At 36.8% G+C, this 15,603-nt stretch overlaps 1 long non-coding RNA gene across 1 annotated transcript in view; it reads left to right on the top strand.

Annotated features, from left to right (window-relative positions):
- The window catches only part of LOC128859586 (uncharacterized), a 31,902-nt gene extending 17,507 nt beyond the window's left edge, over positions 1–14,395 (top strand). The window contains exon 3 of the long non-coding RNA XR_008454173.1: positions 14,302–14,395. This is a non-coding gene — a long non-coding RNA (uncharacterized LOC128859586). The remainder of the gene's footprint in view (positions 1–14,301) is intronic.
- The last annotated feature ends 1,208 nt before the right edge of the window (positions 14,396–15,603 follow it).

Genomic DNA, 15,603 nt, shown 5'->3' with positions numbered 1-15,603 from the left:
CGGCGTTGCATTTTACGCACTTCTAGTATCACTAAAAAAACAAAAAAAAAAACAGAAAAAGGAAAGAAAGATTTGCCTCGAAAGAGACACAACGGTTTTTTCGACAATTTATAATAACAAATATGAGGTAAAATTTTGCGTATTAGCAAACACGTTAATAACGAGGAAGCTCCACATAGAGGTTGATTTATTTCGGAACCAGCATTCGCACCCATAATAATCTCAGCCTTGAAATCCAGAGGATAATCTCTTTTGCCAATAAGAGCACCTCTGGACTAAGCAGACAATTATGTAGTAAAGTCCTCCCTCGGCAAACAAAACTAATACTGTAAAAGTACCTCTTAATATAATATATATTTCCCCGTGATTCTTATATCTTATTGTATGATGCAAAAGCTTGAACGAAGATAATATCCGATGAGGCACATTCCAAGTTTGAAAGAAAGTTTCTGCAGAAGATTTTTGGACTTTGGCGAGTATCGCAGGCGATGATAAAGATCCAACGGTTCATATCGTCTGAATGAATACGAATGCTCCGAGTATGAAAGTATTAGATATGTTGTCTAGGAGTGGTAGCAGAAAATGAGGAAGGTTTCCACTGCGCCGAAAATACCATGTGGCGTAGGACTTGGCTTATCTTGATGTGCACAACTGGCGCCAGTTAGCACTAAAAAGAAGCGACCGGCGCGCTTTTTTAAACTCGGCAAAATCGCTTAAGCGGTTATCACTTTAATCAATAAGAAGAATCTCCAAGTATTATAATATTCTACTTATATATCACAACAAATCTTCACTGGGATTTTACATTTTTTTTATTCCTAGCAAGAAATAAATATTTCGTTTTCAATTATTTAATTGTTACTTTACGCGCAACCTCGGTGATGACAAATATTTGAAAAAAAAAAAAATATTTTTTAATGTTGAAACTATTAAAGAAAATAAAAAAGTTTAAACCTACATGTAAAGTTAATATCTGTCGCATTAGTAAACTTTTTTCTTAAGAAAAATTGACAAAACTGTTAGATAATAAGTTTACGAATGGCGTAGTAGACTGGACCTTATACTTTGATCTAATAATTTCGAAAGTTATTTAATATATCGGCATATTCTTAAAATAAATGACGGGTTTCTCCTTCAATTTTCAATTTGTACTCGCTCCACAAATGATTTTGCTCTACAAATGGAAATATGCTCAATTTCATGCCACCTCCGAAGAGAAGATAAGCAGCTTCTATAGAAGGACTATAGCTATTAGAGAAACAAAATTTTCTATTATTTCATGTTTTGTCTTTACGATGACCTTTGAATCTGGGGCGAACTCAAAGGTAGTCACACATAAATTCTTCAGCTCAGGCGGCTCAGATAGTGGAACGAAAGAAAAAGCTAAAATTAGACGTTAAATTCGTTTATGACTATTTTCTTACAATATGGGTTGTTAGGTATTATAAAATGTGCGTGGTGTATTTTCACATATGCACGAGTATTAAAAAATGAAAAATTCATATGCAAACTTACTGGACGTTTATTTGCTATGTGAATAAATTTAAAATGTAAATTGCTAGATGTATACTATTACATGTGTGTGTATGTAAGTGTAAATGTGTGTGGCTATTGGCACTGTAACTATAATACTGTTACTGTCACGTCTGGAATTTTTGCTGTTCTGTTGCCTTGTTGTCGGTTGCTGGTTCTTGCTTTACCAATGGTGTTGGTGGCTGTGGCTGTTTGTGCGGTTACAGAATAAACTTTCAATTTGTCTGATACATTTTTAGTAGGCTTTAGTGGAAATGTCGACAAAGGTTAAAGCCGTAAATGTCATTGCATCGTAGTTGTATATCTGTGCATAGGTGCATATCGTCAGTGTGGAGGACTGCTGATGTTTACTGTGAACGAACGAATGTTGAGGTATTGCAAATAAATGTGTAAATAACTTGACTGAAAAGTTTGCACCGGCATATATGAAGGGGAGGTACAGACTAATAAAATAGTAGTTAACTTATTTAAAAGTTTTCCGAAAATACCAAGGAATGATATCTGTCAAAACCTATCTATTTGTATGAATTTGAAAGATCTGATGGAGCATACGAATAGTTAACCGGGCGGCAAATTAAATGGGGACCTAAGCGGAAATCAAAAACCTTTCTATAAGAAAAACTGTATTTCATAAATAGCAGCTCTATTGCTCGGTCGCCATAGCCAAGTCGAAAAATTATGGATAATTTTTTTCTACCGGTGATCGTCCTTCCATAAGCAATGACAAATATCCGGGGATGTTTCCGCCTTGAAAGTTTTCTTATAAAAAAGTATCTACCGCTCGGAGTCGACATAAAGCTGTAGGTTTCCAACGTTTATAGGACAACATAAGACGCAAATTACACAGGGGAAAAGAAGTTCGGCCAAATATCTAACATAACCGCTGCAAAAAATTTGGGTTGTGAAGACCTTTTGCTGTCAAAAGTAAACTTGACCAAACGTAAGAACATTTTAAAAATCGGTAAAATGGTTAAAAGGAAAGAGCACCGATAAAAAATAATAGCTTGAAAATTGTTTCAATCCCTCTATTTATAGGGTTTTAGAGGTATTTAATATCACTTCTAACATGCATCTCAGCCACAGTAAGATACCTGGAGTCCCTTCTGCGGTTCATTGTAATGACAAACCTGCTGCTACACCTGCGGACGTAGACAATTTGTTTGTCAATTTTTTCAAATCTAATTTCTTCTTGTCATGTTAATCTACCTTCATCTTTGAATTTTGGCAATATAAACCTTGTTTTTCTGTACATTGAAAATGAGATTTTGGACTTAAAAACATCTTTGCGAACTGATAAGATTGAGCTGTCCGTAATTTTTCTCAAAAACTACTCGGCTATTGTTATTCCTCTCAAACTAAGCTTTAATAAATCTCTACCTTCTGGAGTTTTTATCAAAGTTTGGAAAATAACAACTAAACTGCAAGTGGCAAAAAGAATGATGTGTGCAACTATAGGCCGAACTCGAAGGTTTCTATTATATCTAAACTTTTCGAAGGAATTGTAAAAGAAAAGATGTATATTACTTTGTGTCTAAGAGCTTAATTTCGCCCAATCAGCATGGATTTCTCTCGGGTATGCCTACATTTTCCTACCTGGCTACTTTTGGGGAATATTGCATTTCAACTTTTGCTGAAGGTTTTCAAGTACCGAATTTTCTTAAGCATTTGATGAAGCTTCTCATACAATTATATTACGTAAATTAGCCTCGTTTGGTTTTAATACTGCTTTCTTTCAATGGTTGAAATCTTATTTATCCGGTAGATGATGTGTGGTAACGATTGAGGATGAATGTTTGGAACCTTTCATTGCACCTTCAGGGGTGCCACAAGACAGTATTTTAGGGCCTCTTCTCTTCCTACAATTTATTAGTGATATTACTTGCTTTTAATTTGCCAATTTTCTTCTGTATGCTGATGATTTGAAAACATTTTCTGCAATTAGAAAAAATTAGGGTGTTCCTATGTTGCAAACGGAAATTAAGGCCCTCATTCGCTGGTCCAGTAACTCTGGCATCTCTCTAAATATTATGAAATGCTTTTATGTTACTTTCGCCAAAACTCAAAAGATCATCATCTTCATAACATTTTACTTCAATCTTTTCATAAATTCAAAGATTTAGGTGTGATCTTTGACTCCCATTTTTCATTCAATAGTCACATTAACTTTATTGTATCGATTTCTTACTCAATCTTCGGTTTTATGCGGCATAATAGCTTGATGTTCTCGGATCTCTACACTTACAAATTACTTTTTACTTCCTTGGTTCGCTCTAGATTAGAGTATGCAACATTTATCTAGAAGCCTTGCCACCAATTTTCAGTTGAGAGAATTGAATGTGTATAGACGGTGTTCCTTAAGTATGCTCTCAGGTCGTTAAAATTTTTCAAATCCTATTCCCTCCTATAATTCCCCTTTTATTTCAATTAATTTAAGGTCTCTCTCTCACTCTCTTTTTTTTTTAAAGCACTTACGGAACAGTCACTTTCACATTTCTACTAGATCTCTACACAATGCTTACCCATTTCGTCTTAAATCTCTTAACACGAATTATGCGCTTAATGCTCCTATTCCTCTCGCTCTAAGAGAATTCAATTAGATTTCGAGGGCTATTCCGCTTGACTTTTCGGTTTCAAAGAATGAATTTTATAATTAAAATTCTTAACTTTTTTTTAGTTTATTTAATAATTATCTGTAGTAATTTAAGCTCATGTTAGCTCTAAGTGGTCCGTAAACACAATAATTATGTTTTAGACTTCAAATAAATGAAGTAAAAGGGTAAAGAGTGAGAAATAAAAAAAAAATGCCAAGGAAATCACCGAAGCCATACAAAAGTTTGAGAAAAAAGTAAATTAGCTGCCAATGTAAAAGAACTCGAATATTTGCTCTTGAAAGAAAAAAGCCTGGCGTACCCCTATTTGAAGATTAAAAAATTAAAAAAAGAGGGAGTTAGAAATAAGCACGAATGCCTTATGTTTATTTTATCTCAAGTAGTAAAACGCATAAAATAAGCAAATGTTTAGAATATATTTTTGCAATACTTCATTTAAAAATTAACATACATATGAGGTACATAACTACATACGGAGGTGGCTATTTATATTTCCGGTCTTGTACACTTCCAGAGATGCCAGGCACCATTTGACGTTAGAAATATTCTAACAAGAATGCACTGGGGCATTTTAAAATTAAAAAATCCATCTCGACAAAGAAGGAAGTGAATTTCTGAATATTTTAGTGTGGTTATTTTTCACAACTTTCGTCGTGAACAAAAATGCATCGGTAAACTAAAATCATTATACGGCGAGCAGGCTCCATATTTTAGCATCGTAAAGAACTGAGTTTCTCGTGGTCCCTGTTCGCTCACCGTCGAATTTCGGGAAGATCGTCCAAAATCAGTTTTTGTGGCAGAAAAACTCGATGCTGTGTGTGAAATAATTGAGCAAGATTGTCATAGCCTGTATCGTGAGATTGGGGCATTCTTTGGGACTAGTATTACGAGCATCAATAAGATTTTTTTAGAATAAGATTAATCACGTAGAACTAAATTGAATAAAATTAGAGGTTTGCATTTCGACCTCATGTCGACCTTCGTTTTTTGTGCCCACAGCTCACAGTACCTCACCTCATCCTAGTTCCTTTATTAGATAGATCTGGGATGGGCTGGTTGAAATATCTCAACCTTCTACGCGCTATAGCGTCACATTCAAGAAGAACCTGTATTGGAGTTTCCGCCGATTGGTCGCAGAAACGACAAGAGCCAGTGGACAATATGGAACCGTAGGAGATTGCTTGTGAGCGTTCTCAATTTATATTTAGGGAGGGTTATGAGTTTCTTAAACCTATTTTGAAATTAATGTGACTATTAAATGAAATAGGCCCTAAGCTCAGTACTTTATTTTTATTGCCAAAATTGAGCATATACTTGTTAGTTTTCAGTAATCGACGAAAATTCCAGATTGCCGCATATTTCATAGAAAAATAGTCAAAAACAAAAAAAAAACAACAATCAAAATAAGTCTGTAAAGAGGGGTTTCAGCTTAAAATTCCATGTCCGTCATCGACTTCAGCGCACAAAACTCCCAGTTGAAGATTGCTTTAAAGACCTATCGAAAAAGCAATAAGAATCTGAATTACTATAGTTCTGAATGAAATTATATTGAAAAAATGCTGCGAAAAGTTTGACTGCTTCTAATGGCAGATTTACTACTAATACAAATAGCAGATGAAACCCTTCTACAGGATTTCTTAGGTTTAATATAGTGGCATAAGACATAGGGCTGGATTTAATACTCTCTTGAACACATGGAACGTAATTATTGCAAATAAATGTATTTAAGCAATTGAATTGAATTTTTCAGGTAATACTTAAAAAAATAGCAGTTCGTTGGTGTGCCATGGAATTTTGAAAAACATTTTTCGAATCAAAGGAATATTTTGCAAACAAATTTCGACAACATGGGATTTAAATGTAGAAAAACAATCACATATCCAATTAAACAATCACCATCCCAGTTAATATTTAACAGTATGTCATTCAATTGGGGAAAATCACATAAAGAGTGCTTAAATACAATTTGATTTACTGTAAGAGAAAATCATTAAACTGAATTTTTGCTTGCAATTAAATACACAAATAAACGTACATATACCAAAGCGTACTTTCGTAAACAAATAGGATAAAACATTTTTATTCTTTTGACATATCTTTGGGGGGCATCAAAATTACAATGCATAATCACAATAATTACGTATACGACACGCTGGGCATTTTGCCCAATAAGACCTTGATGCTTAAAAAATACCCTAGGGCGGATGACATGACACAGCAAGAGTGCAAATACTTATACTAATGTGTACATTTAGGTACATAGACGTACTATATTTAGAAAATATTAAACAAACATATATTTAATAGTTATCGCGATGCAGGTTCCAATGCAAATATGTATTTACTTTGCACGCTTAAATGCCAAATACAATCGACCATAGAATAGCTTAGCTTTTAGTTACAACTTAGCACAAACGGCTGTCAACATATGCACATTCGTGTTCATACATGAATATAGTTTCATTAGAAGGCTTTTGCTGATATAACTTTTCTAGAGACTGGTTGCAAACTGGTTTGAAAGGGGAGACAACTATGGTAAAGTTACAAATGGTTACAGTTTTGTTAGACCCACAGTCAGTCCTGTAAGTGCGGTGGCCCTTGAAGCGTGCTGCTTCCATGGGTTGGGTCCAGAGAGAGAGGGATGTTAGGCGAGTCGGTTTGGGAGGGAATGTGAATACGTGGCTAGAATCATGCGGCGTGCCTTCACCGGGGTATATTCTAGATAAGTAGGAGCTTAGTCTACTGCAATACCCGGAACGTAATTGAGACAAATTCACGCGGATCTCGGAGAACACCTTTAGGAAGGTGGTGAGAGTCTCCCGATGAATGCTGTTTATTGTCAGTCTATGTACTGTCCGGTCAAGTATTTGCAGTTATGTGTGGTCGTGTACCAAGTCGGTGTAGTCGAAGAGATGTCTCCTCGATCGCCTGGGAAGTGACTCAGGCTCCAGCAAATGTAGGATCCTAGCATAAAATGCTTGCTGAGCATTTTACTGTGTTGCTTAACCGTGAGCTTGGAGGCCTCGTTGTGAAGGGGTTGCAGGGGGGACATCAGTGAGTACCTGGCCTTGTACCCCATAGGTTAGGTTAGGTAGTAATGGTTGCCCAGAGAGTGGGCCCACTTGGAGGAAAGAAGTTTGGCTCATCCTTTGTGATACCATTGCAAGAGGGGAAAAAGAGGTGAAGGAAAAAACGATAGGACGAAAAGGAAAGGGGTGGGGTGAGTTGAGTATATGTGGACCGGTGACTAATTTGCAGTTGTGTTAGCCTCTTTAGGCTGCTGATGAAGTTCATCAGATTTTTCATATCAAGACCTGCTATATCAGCAGGTATAGAAAAGAAGTGAGCAGCGCCCAATAACAGTTGCTGAAATTTTAAGCACGTCAGCCATTGATCTATTTAACAGATATGCTGTCTTCTTTCTATGTTGCTTAGACAAAAGCTTTCTATTTATTTTACACTACCTCTGACAGAGATCTCATAACAGATATGTTCTCCGACAGTTTTATTCCTTTGTGATCATGTTGTACAAGATTTATTGCACCCGTTTTATTCACACCTGCTGCTCTTTTTACGCTACTTAGTTAACTTAAAACAGGTAACTTGTGACTTAAGACAGGTCAGCACTATGAAGTCATAGTTTAATATCAGTTTTATGATGACAGTATATAAGTATATCAACGTACATCACTTGCTTACAGTCCGCAGTTTTCCTTGAAGTTCTTCTTACAACTCCATGTATCTATGCTCTCTACTGATCTCTCTCGGTATTGTTTTTCCACCTTAACTTAGTATTCAGTACGATCACTAAGCACCTCCCACTCTCTGTCCAAAGAAGTCCACGGTTTGAACTTTTGCTTCTATAACCTTTCGGTGCATATTGAATTCTTTCTTTTCTCATTTTATTTTCTAATTTGATCTCATCCGTTTTGATAATTTTTTACAATTTTTATTTCAAGCGGTAATGCAGCTCTATTCTTTTATTAACATAGTTTCTCAAGACTTTTCGGTTCCTCACTAAGCTTATTCTAGTAGAAAAAGTTGTCACACCGAGTCTCTGGAAATTTCGAACCACTTTGAGGGCAGTTTCAATTAAACGTTTTAAAAACAAAAAGGACACCAATTTGTTACACCGCGTGTCAATTTTTACTTATCCAATATCAAGAATTCGATCTCCCATTATCAAATATCTACTGTAGCGCGAATCCCAACATATCATAGCCGGCACTTGAGGAATTTCATTCAGTCCTGTTATAGTTTTATAGTCACTGAGTCCAGAGTTTAAGCAAGTGCTGCAGCAAAACTGCCAAAGCATTTGAAATTATTGATTTGAGGAACTGGGGCTACTTTCGGATGTATGTTGTACGAAAATTTGTCTATCCAAGTTCAAAAACGGCCTTGATTTAACTGAGTTTGAACAAATTGCGGCAGTTTGTAAATAATATAAACTTTTGCTGAAGTTTCTTTAGTTTCGGCGTTGCTATTCTTATAGTTTTGAATCAGATGAGAAGAATAATTCCTCTATTATTCGTTCGCGGCCATCCAATATAAAATCAACTCACTGCACATGTGAAGCACCCATTAAAATATTGTTAAATATAGTCCATGAAGTGGTTAAATAAAAATATAATAATAAGTCAGGACTAGTACCCTACTTAAGTGGACTAGTCTCTGCTAGGAAGGATATAGTGCAGTTTACTGCAGGGAAAATCTACAAATCCATTTTAGCAAACAACAGGACAAAATACCCTAATTTAAACATTGCTTATACAGTAAGTGGCAGAAATACGGATTAACAGCAACGCTTTTATTGTATTCGCGCTTTCGTCGACGACGGTTTGAGGAAGCCTACCAAGTAAAAGCAATGTAGTTGTTTGATTGTACTCTTAATTAATTAAATGTGCACCAAATTATCTTCAGTTAATTACGGTTAGAAATACCACGGTGGTCACATTAACAGAACGGTAGACAATGCCAATGAGGAGTAATATTTATGTCTTGGAAGTTGAGGAAGTTCCAGTGGTGAAGGTATATAAGTATAAAATAATAGCTATTCCGTTATAAATAGTTGAAGTGTATTGGTTTCTGCAGGGATCAAGGCTGGTCAAGCCCAAGAATTGCTTACCCGTATTTTGGTTTAGATTTATGGTCTTTGCGTACTGAAATGTAAATACAATACATTTCATTTATGTAGGTATATGTGTTTGATTTGAATTTTTTTGAAAGTGTCTTGAGCACTTATTCGTTCATTCCATTTTCTCTTTGTTTTCCTTTCGCTTAGCTATTTGATATATTTAAATAACCTTGTAGGGAAGAAGCGATTGAAAGTGTGGCTGCTATTAGAAAAATGAAAAAATTATGGTTTAATCGCAAACCCTTCTTTCCCCTCAGTTCATGGGTAGTCCATATCTTTGCTATTATTGCAATACACAACACCAACGTGCAAGCAAATTTTCAATTCTGAATCTTTACGCTTTTGTGTTGGAAAGCACTGAGAAAATATGCGGTGATTAATGAAACTGCAGGTCTCCAAGCACCAGCTGTGTCTTTGTACAACACATTTATCTGTAAAAAAAAACTGGTAACACTAAACGGAATCTTTTTAACACGTGAGGAAAATATTTTTCATAAAAAAAAAAACAAAAAAGTATTAATATTAAATTAAACAGTGTTCCTTTAGGAGGTGTAGAGCAATAAATTTAAATAAGAACACACAGGTGTTAGAGAAACGAGATATTGTAACTAAGTATCAGTAGAAAGTTTAATGACAGTAGTAAAAAAGCTGCTGTTGCTGTTGTAGTTTATCAAATCCTTGCCTATGTCAGTTAGCTCAATATCACAAATTGTAGACTCACCCGAACACTGCAGTCGAACACACAATCGACATCCACATTCAAAGCGAACAGATCGCCCAGTGTTAAATGGAGATACGTAGATAAAAAAAAACCTACGCAGCAGACTAGGCTAGGTTAGGTTGAAGTGGTTGTCCTGTAGGACACACACAGGCTTATAGTTCATTGTAATGTCGCGTGGGAAGCTTTCCCTATCTCTCCCAAAACCAGTGTGTGCTTTTCAAAAATTTTAGAATATCTCCGATTTCTGCAGAATTGAGATCTTGCAATTCGTTAAAAATAGTCTGCCTAGAATAGTAAATCTCCGTCTGGATAGAGCAGGACAATGGCACAGAAGGTGCAAGATTGTCTCTTCCTCGTCTTCATCAAGACAAGACTTATTAGACAGTGACCCGTTGTGACTGAAATCAGTGTGCTAAGACTGTGCTTGTTTTGGCTTAGTGGAGATTCTGTGCGTTTAACATTGACAGTCGGCCATAGTTGACGGCCGATTTTGCAGTTAATTACGCCATCCTTCATTCTTTTTCCTTATGATTTCTTCAAGGATAAGTCGCTTACATGTTTGTAAGGGTATGCCTATGCCACTGTCTGTGTACTCATCGGTCAATTTGGTGCCGAGTCTCGCTAGTTCATAGGCTCTACTGTTACCCCCAATGTCTCGATGACCAGTAACACACATTACCCTTAGGCGAAATGACTCAGCCATCTCGCTAAGAGATGTGCGGCATTTCATGGCTACGCTGGAGGTTGCCGACCTTTTTTGTGAGGGATTTTATCGCCGCAGGGCTATCAGTGAAAATATAGATGCCGTTTCCAGATATCCCATCACACTGAACCAGTGACGCGGTTTTCATTATTGCCATCAATTCAGCCCGAAAGACACTACAGTAGCCGGTGAGCCGAAAACTGAAGGAGATCCCCAGATGTTCGGAGAATACACCTCCGCCCACCCTGCCCTCGAGCTTTGAGCCATCTGTGTACACAACGGACTAATAAGCATGTAAATTAGAATAGGATTTAAAAACTTACTGTTAGTCTTAAATTTGGTTATAAGTGATCTAGTAAATAAATCTATGTAAAAACAAAAAAACTGTTGTGGCCGTTGATGACATTCACCGGCAAGCTTGGGCCAATAGGGAAAGCATGCTAGATGAGTTGTTTAAAAAGGGAAAGTGTAGAAGATATGGCATGTAGATAAATGTTTAGATATGGTTAGTATCATATCGGATTCCTCAATCACCTTGACATATATCAGGTATGTCCCGGCCATTTATGGATTGCTACAAAAATCCGGAGAAAATTGAGTCAATGTAAAATAGCTAGCGGAAGCGTTTCGTTGGTACCAGATTTGTGATTGGTTTCAAATTATTATGGATTCTTGATGAATTGTGTTCAAGGTCTATTGATTTGCCGTCGGATACAGTCGCCGTCATATGTATTTCCGAATATTTTAATCTTACGACAAACAATTCTGCGTGCCATCCCTATACCGGAATGATTCGGGGCTTTCATTTCAGCAAACTGTACGTTCCTAGAATTGTGAAGGTTATAGGTTAGCTCAGGTTTGTCTGGTAGTTTACGAATGGTTGTGTTACAACTAATCAACATAGTTGATAAAGTAGAAAATGCTATTGGACAAGTCCTGTAGAGAGTTGTGCTTTCATATTTGCTGGATGTGGGAGTTTACTTACTCTATAAATTTGAATTTTATTTGCTCTTCATTTTGACCTCTGCAATTTTTGTCATTACAGAGGATACCCAGCCTTCTGCCGTGGTGATAATAGTCATACGCTTAGTAAAAAAACTTTGCTACAAATGAATGCAGTCGTTCTGCAATTTGAGATTGTATACCAACTACCTTTCCGATTAAGGGTAGGTGGTTGATCCTATTTATCAATCCAATTGAGATTGGGATCCAACCTTTTGAGTTTGTTAATTTGCCTAGCTCAACGACGACCTCGTTTTCTGAGATGACTCGAAACTCGAACCTGATGACTGCTTGCGAGCACTTTTAATAGAGTTAACCATCTCCGATTTGGTTTGGAAAGATATAAAAGCCAAAAAAGTAGAAGAAAAACATTTTTTTTTGAAGAAATAGTCAAGCGCTCCCTTTGGCGAGAGCTATTACACTTTGAAAGACGACAACCTTCGACAACAACAAACACTACAGACAGGTGGAAGATACTTTTAACGTCGATTGACCAAATTATCCGTCTGTTGTGCCTCAGTCGGCGCAACACACGGCCGGTGGTTATGTTAGAATTAATTTGGACGGGGAAATCATAAGCTCGACAGTGGTATTTTTCTTACACTTCTTTCCTGTCATAGGTCAAATAAAGTGTGCTGGGATAATCCAAAAACTTAGAGAGCTCTCACATATTAGCTCTCCAAATTATATATGTAAATAAATGGCGCGTACGCCCCTCATTTGGGGACGAGTTCCTCTTCATACGTTTTTGGTTTTGCTTTTTCATTGGGACACCGGAAACCGATGCGTATCTCTTTTCACTTCGTAAGCCATTGGCCATGTTCTTAAAATCCAATAAATTTCGAAAAGGAAGTGCGTGAAAAATTATTCTTCCGTATAACGAAAATAAAAATTGTATTTCCAAAGTAATGACTATAAAAGCAAAGATTTCCCTGTATACCATCTTGTATGTACTTTTTTTTGTTGAAACGTATAACGAATATCTGGGTGTCAATAAGAAGCGAGGAAGTGGCAAATCAAAAGGTTTTAGAAGCCCTGGTATCTTCTAATATCTTGAAAAGTTCTAAAATTTACATAATATAAAGAGAAAAGGTTTAAGTCGCACAAAGTTCAGAAAATTCAACATTGAAATACAATAAAGAACAGCACGGCAAGAGATCAAGTCAAACGATTTCAGCTTGAGCTCTTTAATAATTCCCCTAAGAAATTTTTGCTTTAGCAGCTGGCAGCTTTTGCAGTAATCGTAATGGGGCGCCCGTAGTCAGTTCCAACACACTTCTTTATTCAAGGACATCCAGTGAATTCTGCTGCATATATCGAGGTTCTAGAGGCAGTAGTGAAACCGATAGCGACACAAGATTATATATATATACAATTGGCGCGTATACCCTTTTTGGGTGATTGGCCGAGCTCCTCCTCCTATTTGTGGGACCTACAGTTTTAAACCGACTCCGAACGGCAGATATTTTTTATGAGAAGCTCTTTTATGGCAAAAACACACTCGGAGGTTTGCCATTGCCTGCCGAGTGGCGACCGCTATTAGAAAACACTTTTTCTTCATTTTTTGGTCTTTCACCGAGATTCCAACCTACGTTCTCTCTGAATTCCGAATGGTAGTCACGCACCAACCCTTTCGGCTACGGCAGCCGAGAGATTGGATGACACAAAATTGGATGGCTGAAAATTTCCATTCACATAGCACCGAACCTTAATCCCCTGAGTTATTACATATCAGACATAGTTGAGCGTGAAACCAATAAGCATCCTCATAACACCATTTCTTTTCTGAAGGAGGCTATTAATATCTTTATTGTCAATATGAATAAGGAGTATTTCATTCGGAGATGCAATCGTTTCCAGACCTGCATCGAGGAACTTATTGTAGCTAATGGAACCTTTGTTGAATGATTTTATACATATTAAAGTTGTGTAAAAATTCATCGAGTTTGAATAATTTTTTTTCAAACTAAAAGCTAATTAGTTTTACCCTCATGTTGTCCCTAAATAGCGTACGCCCCCGTACATAACATAACGGGTTGTATATTAAAAGCATTAAATTCTTTACAAAAACCCAATTTTCTGCAAAAATATTTTAATAACTGTTATTTTAATATATAAATTACTTCAAAAGTTATTTGAATTATGGCGAGCACATTTGGTTATGCACAAATTTTATGGCGCTTATGTTTAATTTAAAGGTAATTCTCAAAACCCTGGCGGTACCGGTACTGTTAAATATTATCGTAGAACCAATTTGGGGAGTTGCATGGAGAAAATATATTTCTTATTTTTTTTGTGCCATCCTAATGTACTTGGTTTTAATAAATAACACCGTTTTATATCTACCAAAATACAAACTTCAAAATCCGGTTCTTCCAAGAAAGTGTCATAAGAAGAAAGCTCAGTCCTGCTAAGAGGCCTAACCTTTTCTTTTTTCCCTTCACATGGGTGGGCTAGTAGAGGTCCTGCACATCCCTTTCATAACTTGCACAGAAATCATTGAATGTTTTTATCGCTGTGCGCTCGAGTTGTTGAAATCAAATGAAGTGATTAATTCGTTGCATGGTTTTTAATGTTGTTACTTTTCGTTTCGTTGCAGGATATTGTACCTATGGAACAAGTTAGTTCAATGGTTTCAAACGGAGGTGGCAGTGTCACCATGCAACGCGACGACGAATACCGGAATCGTATAATGAAAAGTAAGTGTGTCATTAAAGTTGCTTATGCCTCCACAGGCTTCTTATCACCTATCACCCGCTAGTCATCACTCTTTTTGCACATAGCATGCCGTAGAGTAAACGAGTTTTGTAACAGCCTACCACCTAACCAACCAACCATCCATCCATTCATCCATTTATATAAATCTCCATACATATGCATGCATTCAGTCAACCAGCTGTCTGTCTATCCATCACCATACACATACATACATTCATGCTCAGCGTTCAACGTTCAACATTCAGGGCCCACCGCCTAGCTGTCAACCACTATTCATCAGCACAGCCTGCTGTGCACCAAACTAACTATTCATTTAAACGCGCGCCTCCATATGTTTTTAACAATTTTCAGTGGCATCTTGTCGTCGCCAGCACCGCCATCACTTTATCACATTTGAAAGCTCTTAATTCGCTTCGTTTGTTTCGTCCAACGTGTTCAGCAGCACTCGTTTCATCTGCTTCATCATCTTACGCGCCTTACAGTTGCTGTGCAGTTAACCGACCAGCCTTCTTGTCTTCCACAAGCATGCCGCCTGCTATTGTCTGCCCATTTTTTCTACTACATCCTGCCAAACATAACACGGCTAAAAAGTTGACACAGTTTCATTTCCGCCGACATGTTTTGGTTACTGTTACTGTTTCAACAGTGACACTTGAGTAATACATACCTACACACGTCTTAACAAACAGTTACCTGTCAGCAAGGTGGAGCCGAAATCCTGAAAATGCAGTTTGGCACAGCAAACTGATTAACTGCGATCATCAGAAGTCGTTATGAAGGGTATAGTAAATGTTTGCTGATTTAACATATATTACGTTTCTGTTACGGAGCTAGCAGGAAGCCAGACCAATTTCAAATATAGGAATTTGTCAAGGGATTTTATATTCAACTAGTTGTGTAATGGAAGCTTAAAGATTCAGATAAATTTTCTACAGCTACTTTGAATTAGTTTCAGGCTATCGTAAAATTTTCTTTTCTATATATTGATATAGTTACCTGAAATTTTTAGGCATAACAAACAGTTAGGATATTCTTAATACTGAATATCCGATAGCTGCCACAGTAGGCTATCAATGGTATCTTGCACCACATTTGCAACGCCCCATTGATTAGTAACGAAGCACTATTTCTCGATTGAAAAAATAGATTGCAAGTTACAATTCCTAAGTAGCCCAGTGAGCTA

The sequence above is a fragment of the Anastrepha ludens genome, chromosome 4, assembly GCF_028408465.1.
Source record: "Anastrepha ludens isolate Willacy chromosome 4, idAnaLude1.1, whole genome shotgun sequence".
NCBI lineage: Eukaryota > Metazoa > Arthropoda > Insecta > Diptera > Tephritidae > Anastrepha > Anastrepha ludens.
This window is presented reverse-complemented; position numbering and strand designations above follow the sequence as displayed.